Source organism: Drosophila biarmipes, unplaced genomic scaffold (genome assembly GCF_025231255.1).
Source record: "Drosophila biarmipes strain raj3 unplaced genomic scaffold, RU_DBia_V1.1 ptg000026l, whole genome shotgun sequence".
Lineage (NCBI taxonomy): Eukaryota > Metazoa > Arthropoda > Insecta > Diptera > Drosophilidae > Drosophila > Drosophila biarmipes.
The window spans coordinates 238,644-253,550 of record NW_026114542.1 but is presented as its reverse complement, the minus strand read 5'-3'; the positions used below and the strand labels follow the sequence as shown (position 1 = coordinate 253,550).

At 42.1% G+C, this 14,907-nt stretch overlaps 2 non-coding genes and 1 pseudogene across 2 annotated transcripts; all 3 read right to left on the bottom strand.

The window, feature by feature from the left end:
• Positions 1–1,425: 1,425 nt before the first annotated feature.
• On the bottom strand, positions 1,426–10,870 carry LOC127012198 (large subunit ribosomal RNA; annotated as a pseudogene).
• A 402-nt stretch (positions 10,871–11,272) lies between these two features.
• LOC127012168 (5.8S ribosomal RNA) lies at positions 11,273–11,451 on the bottom strand. The gene has a single exon (XR_007765694.1). It is a non-coding gene; the product is annotated as a 5.8S ribosomal RNA (ribosomal RNA).
• Positions 11,452–12,654: 1,203 nt separating this feature from the next.
• LOC127012186 (small subunit ribosomal RNA) lies at positions 12,655–14,646 on the bottom strand. The gene has a single exon (XR_007765712.1). It is a non-coding gene; the product is annotated as a small subunit ribosomal RNA (ribosomal RNA).
• Positions 14,647–14,907: the final 261 nt, after the last annotated feature.

Below are 14,907 nucleotides of genomic sequence, written 5' to 3'. Positions count from 1 at the left end.
TTGGTCTCTTACTTGAAAATCTAGACCTTAGGAATATTTTTATATTATATGTTTGCCAATCTTCGCGTCACTAATAAGATGACGATTCATATTGTTATTATTAGATGGTCGAGTTGTACTTATATTGATATGTTAATCAAATTGGTCTCTTACTTGAAAATCTAGACCTTAGGAATATTTTTATATTATATGTTTGCCAATCTTCGCGTCACTAATAAGATGACGATTCATATTGTTATTATTAGATGGTCGAGTTGTACTTATATTGATATGTTAATCAAATTGGTCTCTTACTTGAAAATCTAGACCTTAGGAATATTTTTATATTATATGTTTGCCAATCTTCGCGTCACTAATAAGATGACGATTCATATTGTTATTATTAGATGGTCGAGTTGTACTTATATTGATATGTTAATCAAATTGGTCTCTTACTTGAAAATCTAGACCTTAGGAATATTTTTATATTATATGTTTGCCAATCTTCGCGTCACTAATAAGATGACGATTCATATTGTTATTATTAGATGGTCGAGTTGTACTTATATTGATATGTTAATCAAATTGGTCTCTTACTTGAAAATCTAGACCTTAGGAATATTTTTATATTATATGTTTGCCAATCTTCGCGTCACTAATAAGATGACGATTCATATTATTATTAGATGGTCGAGTTGTACTTATATTGATATGTTAATCAAATTGGTCTCTTACTTGAAAATCTAGACCTTAGGAATATTTTTATATTATATGTTTGCCAATCTTCGCGTCACTAATAAGATGACGATTCATATTGTTATTATTAGATGGTCGAGTTGTACTTATATTGATATGTTAATCAAATTGGTCTCTTACTTGAAAATCTAGACCTTAGGAATATTTTTATATTATATGTTTGCCAATCTTCGCGTCACTAATAAGATGACGATTCATATTGTTATTATTAGATGGTCGAGTTGTACTTATATTGATATGTTAATCAAATTGGTCTCTTACTTGAAAATCTAGACCTTAGGAATATTTTTATATTATATGTTTGCCAATCTTCGCGTCACTAATAAGATGACGATTCATATTGTTATTATTAGATGGTCGAGTTGTACTTATATTGATATGTTAATCAAATTGGTCTCTTACTTGAAAATCTAGACCTTAGGAATATTTTTATATTATATGTTTGCCAATCTTCGCGTCACTAATAAGATGACGATTCATATTGTTATTATTAGATGGTCGAGTTGTACTTATATTGATATGTTAATCAAATTGGTCTCTTACTTGAAAATCTAGACCTTAGGAATGTAATATATAAAGGATTAAAAATTCGCCACAAAGCCAAGCAAACAATCAATGCATACAAATAGATTGTTGGTTGAACTTTATATAAGAAGTTCAACACAACAAATAAATTATGCAATTTTATTATCGAATCATCAAGCAAAGGATAAGCTTCAGTGGATCGCAGTATGGCAGCTGCTCAACCACTTACAACACCTTGCCTGTTACAAAAGTCGTTTACAATTGATTCTAGGCTTTGTCATTGTATTAAATAATGCTTTTATATGTAACTAGCGCGGCATCAGGTGATCAAAGATCCTCCCAATTTACTATGTTACAAATTACATTGGCATCACATCCATTGTCGTTTAAAAAGTAAATTATAAACTTTAAATGGTTTAGAAGCCATACAATGCAAATTGCCCCTTATTTATCATTGCAGTCCAGCACGGATACGACCTTAGAGGCGTTCAGGCATAATCCAACGGACGTAGCGTCATACCACTGTTCGCTCGAACAAGTATTGTGCCATTGGTCCGTACCTGCGGTTCCTCTCGTACTACGCAGGAATGCTGTCGCAACAACGTTTTGTCATTAGTAGGGTAAAACTAACCTGTCTCACGACGGTCTAAACCCAGCTCACGTTCCCTTGCATGGGTGAACAATCCAACGCTTGGTGAATTTTGCTTCACAATGATAGGAAGAGCCGACATCGAAGGATCAAAAAGCGACGTCGCTATGAACGCTTGGCCGCCACAAGCCAGTTATCCCTATGGTAACTTTTCTGACACCTCTTGTTAAAAACTCTTTAAACCAAAAGGATCGATAGGCCGAGCTTTTGCTGTCCCTGTGTGTACTGAACACCGAGATCAAGTCAGCATTTGCCCTTTTGCTCTATGTGTGGTTTCTGTCCGCACTGAGCTGGCCTTGGGACACCTCCGTTATTATTTGAGAGATGTACCGCCCCAGTCAAACTCCCTACCTGGCAATGTCCTTGAATTGGATCATACCTGAGTAATTGGAGTTATACCAAATTTTCAAATCAAAAATACATAAATGCACCGTTTTATTAAAGAATTTGTTTGCGATTATATAACAAACTCGTGATACTTTGATCAAGAAGCTTGCATCAAAACCCAATACCATAAGATATAATAAATATATCCGTATAATGGCTAGGAAATGATACACGTTCCATTTAATCAAGTAAGTAAGGAAACAATAAGAGTAGTGGTATTTCATTGGCGATACCAAACCGAGGTCTAATATCTCCCACTTATTCTACACCTCTTATGTCTCCTTACACTGCCAGATTAGAGTCAAGCTCAAAAGGGTCTTCTTTCCCCGCTAATTATTCCAAGCCCGTTCCCTTGGCTGTGGTTTCGCTAGATAGTAGATAGGGACAGGTGTGTCTCGGATCCCTCCGAACTTATTTAACGTGACGTGTTCCGCACTGAAGGGATTACAGCCACGGCATTCTAATATACCCACAAGGGAGTATATAATGCAGGGGTCTGGGTTAAGCGCCAAACCAACGCCCTGGACTAGAAGCTATAGCTATGTACATAGCAACCACCCCAGTAGCAATTTAAGTACTTGCTTGTCGGGCAAGCACTCCCCCTTGCATAGGGGCGAGATCTATCTAAAATCTCTACTGTTCTTTGGGTCGCAGCACCCGAGTTGTATTAACGCAACATCCACGTCGAGCCCGGGGACTCTACCCGCGATATAGGTGTCAACCACAGCCACCACGAAACTCCCACTAGGGGGCCGACCTCAATGAGTAGCCTTGGAGAACCACTCAACCCGTGGCACCGAAATTTCAGGCTCGGTGGGCCTCACCCCTTCAGCTCCGACAAGCTCGGATGGGGCAACCATGTCATATTAGTCGCCTCCTACGACAAGCAATGACAAGCTGTGGCAGTATTCTTCGCCGTTGCCACACGGCAAGGGGGTTTTGGGACTATTGTCCCGGCGCCTGCGGTTCATCCCTCGTCGCTTCCATCCTACGCCTCGAGAAGGCAGCATCAGCAAAAGCTCCTAGGAGACGCATCCGTTCTGGGGTCTCGACTACTCCTGCGACGTTCCATCGTTCTTGGACTCGAACAATGCCAAGGGCATCCAAGTCACGCAAATCGCTATAGAGGCGGCACTCACATAGTACGTGAAGCCAGTCCTCACTCTCCTCTCCACATGAGCATGCGGTTGTGGTGCTGAGGGTTCTACCATGGAGGAAAGCGTTGAACGACCCGTGTCCTGTCAGCAAGAATCCGGCTCTTAAGGTGAAGACAAAGTCCTTCCTCTTGTAGACGAACGCTGCCTCTGGGAAAAACTGGCGAGTCACAAAACCGTGAGCCGCTTGGTCCCATCTGAGTTGCCACTCATTTAGCAGACATTCGTCTAGCAGAGCCATCTTGGATTTCCAGTCCAACACAGACAAGTCCTGTCCATAGAGCCAGTCGCTCTCGTCCAGGGGAACGTGCTTTCTGAGCTTAAACTTCACTGCCATCCTGTGAGCATCTAAATCCATTGGAGGAGCACCAGCAAGCACCTGCAGTGCCACCGTGGACACTGTGCGGCATACCGGTAGGCATCCTAATAGGATGGTCCTCTGGCACGAGGTGAGGAGTCTTAAGGACTTGCCCTTGCTCGCCGCCTTGTACCAGACCGAGGCACCGAAGAGTGCACAGGGGACCATGAGTCCGCTGTATATCGTCCTCTTAGCACGGGAGCTGAGCCCCCAATCGACTCGGAGCACCCGTGCTAGCCCTCCGGCAACTCCAGCCAGCCGATCTCTGAGAGCAGAGATATGCGGGAGAAAGCTCATCCGCTCGCCGACTAAGATGCCAAGGTACCGGCATTTGGTGACGTATGGCAGGCTTGCTCCAGCAAACCGTACCGTCGGTCTCCTAGTGTCTGAAAGATTCCCTTTCAGCAACATGATTGCCGTCTTGCTGGTTGACACACTCACTCCAACCTCAGCTCCCCAGGCTCCCACGATGTCCATCAACTGCTCACCCTTTCGCTCCAGATCGGCACGGGAATTCCCATCGACGAAAAGTAGCAAGTCATCTGCAAACGCGCTCAGAGCACAATGTGGCTCCAGGCGCTGAAGCAGCACATCCATCAGTAGGTTCCAAATAAATGGACCACTGACGGACCCTTGCGGGCAGCCCCGTGTAACCGACACTGTGGCCGCTTCGTAACTGCTGATGATACTGGCACTTCGACCGGAGAAATAACTTTTCCACAAGTCTATCTCTCGACAGCCGACGTCGATAAGCCGATCCAGCACCGCGTTCCACTCAACATTGTCGAAGGCACCCTTGAAATCAACAAAGATTCCCAGCACCCTCCTCTCGCGGCTGGTGGAAACGGTGTTTTTAGCGTGCATCCACGCATCCTCAACGCAGCGTCCAGGCCGAAATCCAAATTGCCATCTGCAGCCATCCGGTAGCACATCCTTCAGTCGATTCACCATGATCCCTTCCAGCACCTTTCCGAACACTGGCAAAAGGCATATGCCACGATAAGAGGCAGGATCGCTCCTGTCCTTATCTGGCCCCTTTACCAGCGGTATCACTCTCGGGTGTTTCCACTCGGCAGGAAAATATCCTTCCGAGAGGCATCGAGAGTACAACTTCGTCAGGTGCTGAGGGATAGCACGCCATACCTCCTTGACGATCCCACCCGTGATGCCGTCCATTCCCGGCGATCGCCGGCTTCTCAGCTTCGCGACGCTGGTTGCCACCTCGAAGGCTTCGAGGGTCGGTGGAGCAGCAGGAGTTATACCCTCACGCACTGTGGATTCCGCAACAGGGAAGAAGTTGCGGAGGAGTATATCTGCGCAGTCGTGCCATGTCGTAAGTAGCGCGCCGTTCGACCTAAGACATCCAAGATCGGTTGTCTTTTTCCGGCCTCGGCATATTCGGTAGGCGTGCCCCCATGGATCATCCTTGTGCCGTCCCACGAAGTCCCGCCAGTTTTGTTCCTTTGTCATCAGGATAAGCTTCTTATACTGGCCTGAGGCAAGCCTTAATCCAGCGGCAAGTCGCTCAACATCGCCGGTGCCACTCCGACGAGCTGCCTGCAGCCTGCGCCTCAGTCTCCTGACCTCTTGGCGCTTGGTACTCAGTTCAGGATTCCACCATATTACGTTTCCCCTTGCTGCAGGTATCCTGCGCCCTATTACCCTGTCGCACACTTCGTGTACGATGGAGCGAAGGGCTGACACATGATCATCCAACGGCGATTCCTCCAGTTCCTCGAGACATTCAGCTACATCCCTTAGTTCTACTCTGAATCTTCGCCAACTTGCATTGGAGAGCCTCCATTGCGGTACCGGAGCTAGGCTCTCAACAGTACTGCTTGGATCTGGAGTAACCTCAACAGTGATGATGTTGTGGTCACTCAGCTCCCAGAAGTCAACTCTCCATTCGTATGTTGCCCACACACGCGCTGCTTCGTTGGTGAAGGTCACGTCGATATCACTTCTGGAGCGGTGATTATCGAACGTGAACACCTGGCTGGCCGTATTAAGCACACAGACACCGCTTGCGATGATCCACTCGTCCATGTGCTGTCCCCGTTCGCGATTCAGACGGTCTCCAGAGTTAGCTGGAGTTTTGCTGAACCACATCGGGGAAACCGCATTCGCATCAAGTCCGAGGATTGTCGGTGTCCTGCTGGCTAGCAGCAGAACCGTATCCAGGTAGTCAGTGTAGGGCTGCAGGGCAGCTGAGTACTGGCAGTATACGGAGGACAGAAAAATGGTGCCGTATTTTCCTGTGACACTCACGCACACTCCATAATCCGTCGTCAATGTCTCGATGGGCATGCAGATGGCAGACGGGTCGTCCACGATGATGGCAGCTTTCTTCCTTTTGTCAGCGAAGATTCTCATGCCTCCAGGGAGTCCAGTGAGACGCTTGCCTGCGTCCACATAGGGCTCCTGAATGAGTGCGAACAGGTGGCCAGCATCTCTCATCCGCTTTGCAAGCTCGATGACAGCGCAACGGCCTCGACCACAATTCGCTTGGATGAAGCTGAACATGTTAATGTCTAGCTTGCACCCTGGCTAGCACAGCGCTATATATCGGGCATCCACCCGAGAGCATATAGTGCCCCGAGGGTAGCCCTTTATGGCGGCAGTTACGGCAGTCCACCGCATTTTTGCACTTCGCCGCGACGTGGTCGTTCTGTCCGCACTGGCGGCAGACCTGGTTTTCTCTAGCGTACCGACACTCGCTGACTTTGTGGTCAAAACCAAGGCATCGGTGGCACGCATAGGTGCGCACTTGAGAGCGGCAGCGGTAAGAGAACCACTTGATATACACCCTCCCGCTTTCGAGAACGGCCAACGCCTGATCATCTACTTCCAGCGTCACGTTTATAGTGGCGCTGTTAGCTGCTGACCAGGGCTTGGTCGCCAGGACTACCGCCTTCTGGAACTCCTTCAGCGACATCTCCTCGAAGTTTTTCTCTTTTAACTCCATCATGAACTCATCCGGCGTCACAGTGGTGTCCACATCCTGTACCGTCACCCTGGGTTTTGCGGCAGTGTTTTTGGACACCTTAAGGCCCACCTCAGCGAATTTTGCGGAGGCAACGATTTTCGACATCTCCGCCTGCGATGGCGTGCGAATAATCGCGCCGCCCCGCTTCAACTCTCGCACCTCATGCACTCTGACGCCCAAAGCAGGCGCTACCTCTTTGCGGACCTTGTCCGCAATTTGCCTCCCTGATAAGGCCGGATCATCACATGCAACGACTGCCGACCAGGTCTCCCGGATTTTCCGCGGTGCGGCTACAGGGGCATAGGGGGCGACAGGGGCAGCAGGTGAGGCGATAAGGTGCGCGCCTCTAGCAGCGGCGGCTGCGTATGAGACGGCCGAGGCAACCGGTGTCTGCTTCTTAAGGCGGTCCTCAAGCACTCCAATCCGTATAAGGAGGGCTGCAACAACCTCCTCGTAGCGGTTGGCTACGGACTGTACCTTCACATTTGTGGCCGGGTTGGCATAGGAGACCATGAACATCCTACCGATCTCCGATCGGATGTCCCCCATCTCGGCAGCGACGGCACCATTACCTCTCCACTCCCTATCCGAGAAGGATTTTAGAGGACTGGCTGGTGCAACGAAGGTCTTCTCGTGTTCAGCATAGGATGCAGCAGCGGCGGGGGCTGCGGGAGCGGCAGGGGCTGCGGCAAGGGCAGCGACAGGGGCAGCGGCAGCGGCAGCAGCAGGGGCAGCGGCAGCGGCAGCAGCAGCGGCAGGGGCTGTCGCAGTGTCAGCGGCAGTTGCATCCAGTGCCATCAACTTGCACCTAGAGGCGTCCCTCAGCGGCGCTTTATTGCGCTTACCTCTGGGTCGTCCTCTGCCCCCACTGCTTCCCCTACTACTAGCACTCTCACTGCCAGAATCTCCAACATCCATTTTGGGTGGCGCCATCCGCCGGTTATCGGCAGTTCCAACCCAAAAGCTTTTCCACCAAGGACTTACCCCTTTATTATCAGCTGGTCGGAAAGCTCTATCAGCTGATCAGCTGATAAAAGTTTAGCGATGACACAAACCGCACAGCTGTTTTAGGCAAAATGTGCCTAAATAAGCCTAACGCCTCTCTCAAGAGAGCGCCTCTCTCGTGACACACGTGGCGCAATGGAAAATTTCCAATGGGAAAAAACCCAATTTCACCCGATTTCACCACTTTTACACAGGGAAAACACGCGCACTGGGTTCGCAGGCACAAAACACGAATTTTCGTGCTGTTTCTAGCTTCGTATCTGGTCTCTATCAGTCAATATTGGCTACACTCGTGGAGCGTACGGAAAACACGTCTGTTCGCACGAGCAATCTAACACCGACTGAGTAGATAGGGACAGTAGGAATCTCGTTAATCCATTCATGCGCGTCACTAATTAGATGACGAGGCATTTGGCTACCTTAAGAGAGTCATAGTTACTCCCGCCGTTGACCCGCGCTTACTTGAATTTCTTCACTTTGACATTCAGAGCACTGGGCAGAAATCACATTGTGTCAACACCCGCTAGGGCCATCACAATGCTTTGTTTTAATTAGACAGTCGGATTCCCCAAGTCCGTGCCAGTTCTGAATTGATTGTTAATTGATAATCGTTATAATTAATAAGAACTAATTGGTTTAACCCAATTAGTATTCTTAAAAATTTTAGCAAGAAAGTTCCACAATTGGCTACGTAACTAAACTATCCGGGGAACAAGTAACTAACATAAATGCTAGAAACTCTATTTACCCAGAACGAGCACATAAACCATGTTATTGTTTCCCAATCAAGCCCGACTATCTCAATCTTCAGAGCCAATCCTTATCCCGAAGTTACGGATCTAATTTGCCGACTTCCCTTACCTACATTATTCTATCGACTAGAGACTCTTCACCTTGGAGACCAGCTGCGGATATTGGTACGGCCTGTTGAGAAGTTTGCGTGTCCCCACCATAAATTTTCAAGGTCCGAGGAGAAAATATCGACACAACAGTATATGTCATGCTCTTCTAGCCCATCTACCATATCTCTCTGCGAAAGACTTCCATGGTAGTACGGCTATAAAACAGAAAAGAAAACTCTTCCGATATCTCTCGACGGCTTCTTTATGGTCGTTCCTGTTGCCAGGATGAGCACGAGGCCCATATTTAATAACAAACGGATACTCAACAGGTTACGGAATTGGAACCGTATTCCCTTTCGTTCAAAATTATTCAAGTATATTAATTTAGCTAGATTTTATATAATATATATATTTGTTTGGCATTTGTATTTTACTTGAAAATTTTCGGCTTTCGCCTTGAACTTAGGACCGACTAACTCGTGATCAACCACTGTTCACACGAAACCCTTCTCCACTTCAGTCCTCCAAGGTCTCATTCGATTATTTGCTACTACCACCAAGATCTGTACCAATGGCAGCTCCATGCAGGCTTACGCCAAACACTTCTACGCATACCATTGTACCTTCCTACTCACTAAAGTTTCAAAATTTATATTACAAGTAATATAAATCATCTACTTTAGCGGTAATGTATAGGTATACAACTTAAGCGCCATCCATTTTAAGGGCTAGTTGCTTCGGCAGGTGAGTTGTTACACACTCCTTAGCGGATTTCGACTTCCATGATCACCGTCCTGCTGTTTTAAGCAACCAACGCCTTTCATGGTATCTGCATGAGTTGTTAATTTGGGCACCGTAACATTACGTTTGGTTCATCCCACAGCGCCAGTTCTGCTTACCAAAAGTGGCCCACTGGGCACATTATATCATAACCTTGAACTTCATATCAAGAAAGTTAAGGTTCTTACCCATTTAAAGTTTGAGAATAGGTTAAGATCGTTTCGACCCTAAGGCCTCTAATCATTCGCTTTACCAGATAAGATTATTTTATATAATATTAAAATGCACCAGCTATCCTGAGGGAAACTTCGGAAGGAACCAGCTACTAGATGGTTCGATTGGTCTTTCGCCCCTATACTCAATTCTGACAATCGATTTGCACGTCAGAACTGTTTCGGTCTTCCATCAGGGTTTCCCCTGACTTCAACCTGATCAAGTATAGTTCACCATCTTTCGGGTCACAGCATATATGCTCAAGGTACGTTCCAGTTAGAGGCATAAATAATATAAATATCATTATACATAACTATATAGAACGCCCCGGGATTGTGTTAATTAGCTATAAATAGTTAAAAAACTAATCCCATTATTAGTCAAGTTAATTACGCTATTAGGTTTATATCCCAATAACTTGCACATATGTTAGACTCCTTGGTCCGTGTTTCAAGACGGGTCCCGAAGGTATCCTGAATCTTTCGCATTGTTAATCCTACAAGTGCATATAATAAACACAAAAATCAATGATAATTATGCCATTATATAATTCCGAAAAATTAACGCACTGTATTCATATAAATCTATCAGCACTTTATCAAATTAATAACATTTATTCTGTGTTAAAATGCAAGCAAATTAATTTGAATAAACTATAAGTTATATTTTATGATAAATTTGGTATGCTAATAGATTACAATGTCCTTATATGGAAAAAATGCACACTATTATCATAATATTGTTTAAATATTACAATTCTAATGATGAATTTTCCATAACGGATATTCAGGTTCATCGGGCTTAACCTCTAAGCAGTTTCACGTACTGTTTAACTCTCTATTCAGAGTTCTTTTCAACTTTCCCTCACGGTACTTGTTTACTATCGGTCTCATGGTTATATTTAGTTTTAGATGGAGTTTACCACCCACTTAGTGCTGCACTATCAAGCAACACGACTCTTTGGAAACATCATCTAGTAATCATTAACGTTATACGGGCCTGGCACCCTCTATGGGTAAATGGCCTCATTTAAGAAGGACTTAAATCGTTAATTTCTCATACTAGAATATTGACGCTCCATACACTGCATCTCACATTTGCCATATAGACAAAGTGACTTAGTGCTGAACTGATTTCTTTTCGCTCGCCGCTACTAAGAAAATCCTTGTTAGTTTCTTTTCCTCCCCTAATTAATATGCTTAAATTCAGGGGGTAGTCCCATATGAGTTGAGGTTGTGTATAACTTTTATATGCAATTAATTCTTTATATATAATGATAAAACATTTTATTAAATTCGTTATATTAATAATATCTGTATATAAATGGCATTTGTTTGATTTAACGAATCAACGAAGAACAATAATATTGTCAACGGTTTTCTATTTTCTAATCATTAATAAGAGACAATTCTAGATAAATTTTTATGCTAGACATTTCTCAGTATCATTTGATTGAAAAAGAAAATATTTCTCTTCGTTTTTCACATTCAAATTATTTACTAATGTGAGATAATGTTTTTCATATATTTTTTAATATTATGAATAAAATAATTAAATTATTATTATCCAATAATATACCATATGCTTATAAAATTTCATTATAAAATTTGTATAAGCAACTTAATTAGCATAGTCTTACAACCCTCAACCATATGTAGTCCAAGCAGCACTATAAAATTAATTAAAGTACATAACAGCATGGACTGCGATATGCGTTCAAAATGTCGATGTTCATGTGTCCTGCAGTTCACACGATGACGCACAGTTTGCTGCGTTCTTCATCGACCCATGAGCCGAGTGATCCACCGCTTAGAGTTTTATAAATTGGTTTCTTAATTTTGTCAAATATGTTTTTATTGAAAGAAATTAAAAATACACCATTTTACTGGCATATATCAATTCCTTCAATAAATTTATTTTTATACCTAAAACGAATGCTGCGAAATGTCTTAGTTTTATATAACCAATATATATCAAAGTATTTCTTTTTAAATTGCATTTATTGTAAATAAATATATATATATATATATTAATACTTTTTTAGCGATATAAATTGAAATTTATATAAAACATTAACCTGTATAAAACCAGGTACAACATTGTACATTTTAGGTTGTTGCATTATCCAATGTATGCGCATAACTGAGATGAACAATACATATCGCAACGCGTGTATATTATGGTCCATATACACACAGTATTTTAATTGTGTTTATATACAATAATAATTTAATATTATTATTTTAATAATTCGATTTGCTTGTTCGAATTTTTATTTGTTTGTTTTGGCTGCTTATTATTTCTCTCATATGTATTAAATACAATATATAATTTTAATATTTGCATTATTTCGATTTGCTTGTTCGAAATTTCATTTGATCTATATTAGATCATATACATTTTGGCAATTCATATTTTATTTGTATTACTATAATGTATTTATTATAATATAAACAAATATTTTATTAACGGTAAGGATATACAATAATAATTTAATATTATTATTTTAATAATTCGATTTGCTTGTTCGAATTTTTATTTGTTTGCTTTGGCTGCTTATTATTTCTCTCATATGTATTAAATACAATATATAATTTTAATATTTGCATTATTTCGATTTGCTTGTTCGAAATTTTATTTGATCTATATTAGATCTCATATACATTTTGGCAATTCATATTTTATTTGTATTATTATAATGTATTTATTATAATATAAACAAATATTTTATTAACGGTAAGGATATACAATAATAATTTAATATTATTATTTTAATAATTCGATTTGCTTGTTCGAATTTTTATTTGTTTGCTTTGGCTGCTTATTAATTTCTCTCATATGTATTAAATACAATATATAATTTTAATATTTGCATTATTTCGATTTGCTTGTTCGAAATTTCATTTGATCTATAATAGATCTCATATACATTTTGGCAATTCATATTTTATTTGTAATACTATAATGTATTTATTATAATATAAACAAATATTTTATTAACGGTAAGGATATTAAAACATTAATGATCCTTCCGCAGGTTCACCTACGGAAACCTTGTTACGACTTTTACTTCCTCTAAATAATCAAGTTCGGTCAACTTTTGCGAAACAACCGTAACACGCAAGGCGTCACAGTGATCACGTCCGGAGACCTCACTAAATAATTCAATCGGTAGTAGCGACGGGCGGTGTGTACAAAGGGCAGGGACGTAATCAATGCGAGTTAATGACTCACACTTACTGGGAATTCCAAGTTCATGTGAACAGTTTCAGTTCACAATCCCAAGCATGAAAGTGGTTCAGCGGTTTACCCGGACCTCTCGGTCTAGGAAATACACGTTGATACTTTCATTGTAGCGCGCGTGCAGCCCAGGACATCTAAGGGCATCACAGACCTGTTATTGCTCAATCTCATTATTGCTAGACGCAATTTGTCCATTTAAGAAGCTAGTGTCCTTATAATGGGACAAACCAACAGGTACGGCTCCACTTATATAAACACATTCAAACACAATAAACATTTTACTGCCACCATGAATGAAGGCTATATAAGCTTCAACACCATAATCCTGAAGATATCTATTTAATATATTTGAGTCTCGTTCGTTATCGGAATTAACCAGACAAATCACTCCACGAACTAAGAACGGCCATGCACCACCACCCATAGATTCGAGAAAGAGCTATCAATCTGTCTTACACACTTATGTTCGGACCTGGTAAGTTTTCCCGTGTTGAGTCAAATTAAGCCGCAGGCTCCACTCCTGGTGGTGCCCTTCCGTCAATTCCTTTAAGTTTCAGCTTTGCAACCATACTTCCCCCGGAGCCCAAAAGCTTTGGTTTCCCGGGAAGCGACTGAGAGAGCCATAAAAGTAGCTACACCCAATTGCTAGCTGGCATCGTTTATGGTTAGAACTAGGGCGGTATCTGATCGCCTTCGAACCTCTAACTTTCGTTCTTGATTAATGAAAACATCTTTGGCAAATGCTTTCGCTTAAGTTAGTCTTACGACGGTCCAAGAATTTCACCTCTCGCGTCGTAATACTAATGCCCCCAAACTGCTTCTATTAATCATTACCTCTTGATCTGAAAACCAATGAAAGCAGAACAGAGGTCTTATTTCATTATCCCATGCACAGAATATTCAGGCATTTGAAGCCTGCTTTAAGCACTCTAATTTGTTCAAAGTAATTGTACCGGCCCACAATAACACTCGTTTAAGAGCACTAATGCAGGTTTTTAAATAGGAGGAACATATGAAAAAATACAAGTATCTAAGCACATGTAAGAACTCCACCGGTAATACGCTTACATACATAAAGGTATAGTACTAACCACAATTGTAAGTTGTACTACCCGTATGAAGCACAAGTTCAACTACGAACGTTTTAACCGCAACAACTTTAATATACGCTATTGGAGCTGGAATTACCGCGGCTGCTGGCACCAGACTTGCCCTCCAATTGGTCCTTGTTAAAGGATTTAAAGTGTACTCATTCCAATTACAGGGCCTCGGATATGAGTCCTGTATTGTTATTTTTCGTCACTACCTCCCCGAGCTGGGAGTGGGTAATTTACGCGCCTGCTGCCTTCCTTAGATGTGGTAGCCGTTTCTCAGGCTCCCTCTCCGGAATCGAACCCTGATTCCCCGTTACCCGTTGCAACCATGGTAGTCCTAGATACTACCATCAAAAGTTGATAGGGCAGACATTTGAAAGATCTGTCGTCGGTACAAGACCATACGATCTGCATGTTATCTAGAGTTCAACCAATATAACGATCTTGCGATCGCTTGGTTTTAGCCTAATAAAAGCACATGTTCCATAAGGTTCATGTTTTAATTGCATGTATTAGCTCTAGAATTACCACAGTTATCCAAGTAACTAACGATCTAAGGAACCATAACTGATATAATGAGCCTTTTGCGGTTTCACTTTTAATTCGTGTGTACTTAGACATGCATGGCTTAATCTTTGAGACAAGCATATAACTACTGGCAGGATCAACCAGAATAATGTTTTTATTCATATTTCATTCATATTTTTTGAATAGAAATTAGCAATATATATGTTGTTATAGATTTTATTTCTATCGAATACGGCCATTTTTATATAGCATTCGTATACGTTTGTTTTCCAATTTATACTTGTTTCGCCACTAATAATAACAAGTTTTTATTGATGTCAAAAAGAATCATATTCTTTATAAACACAATATTTATTTTTCATATATTTTCTTTATATATGCACATTTCATTCTAAAATATCATTTTTG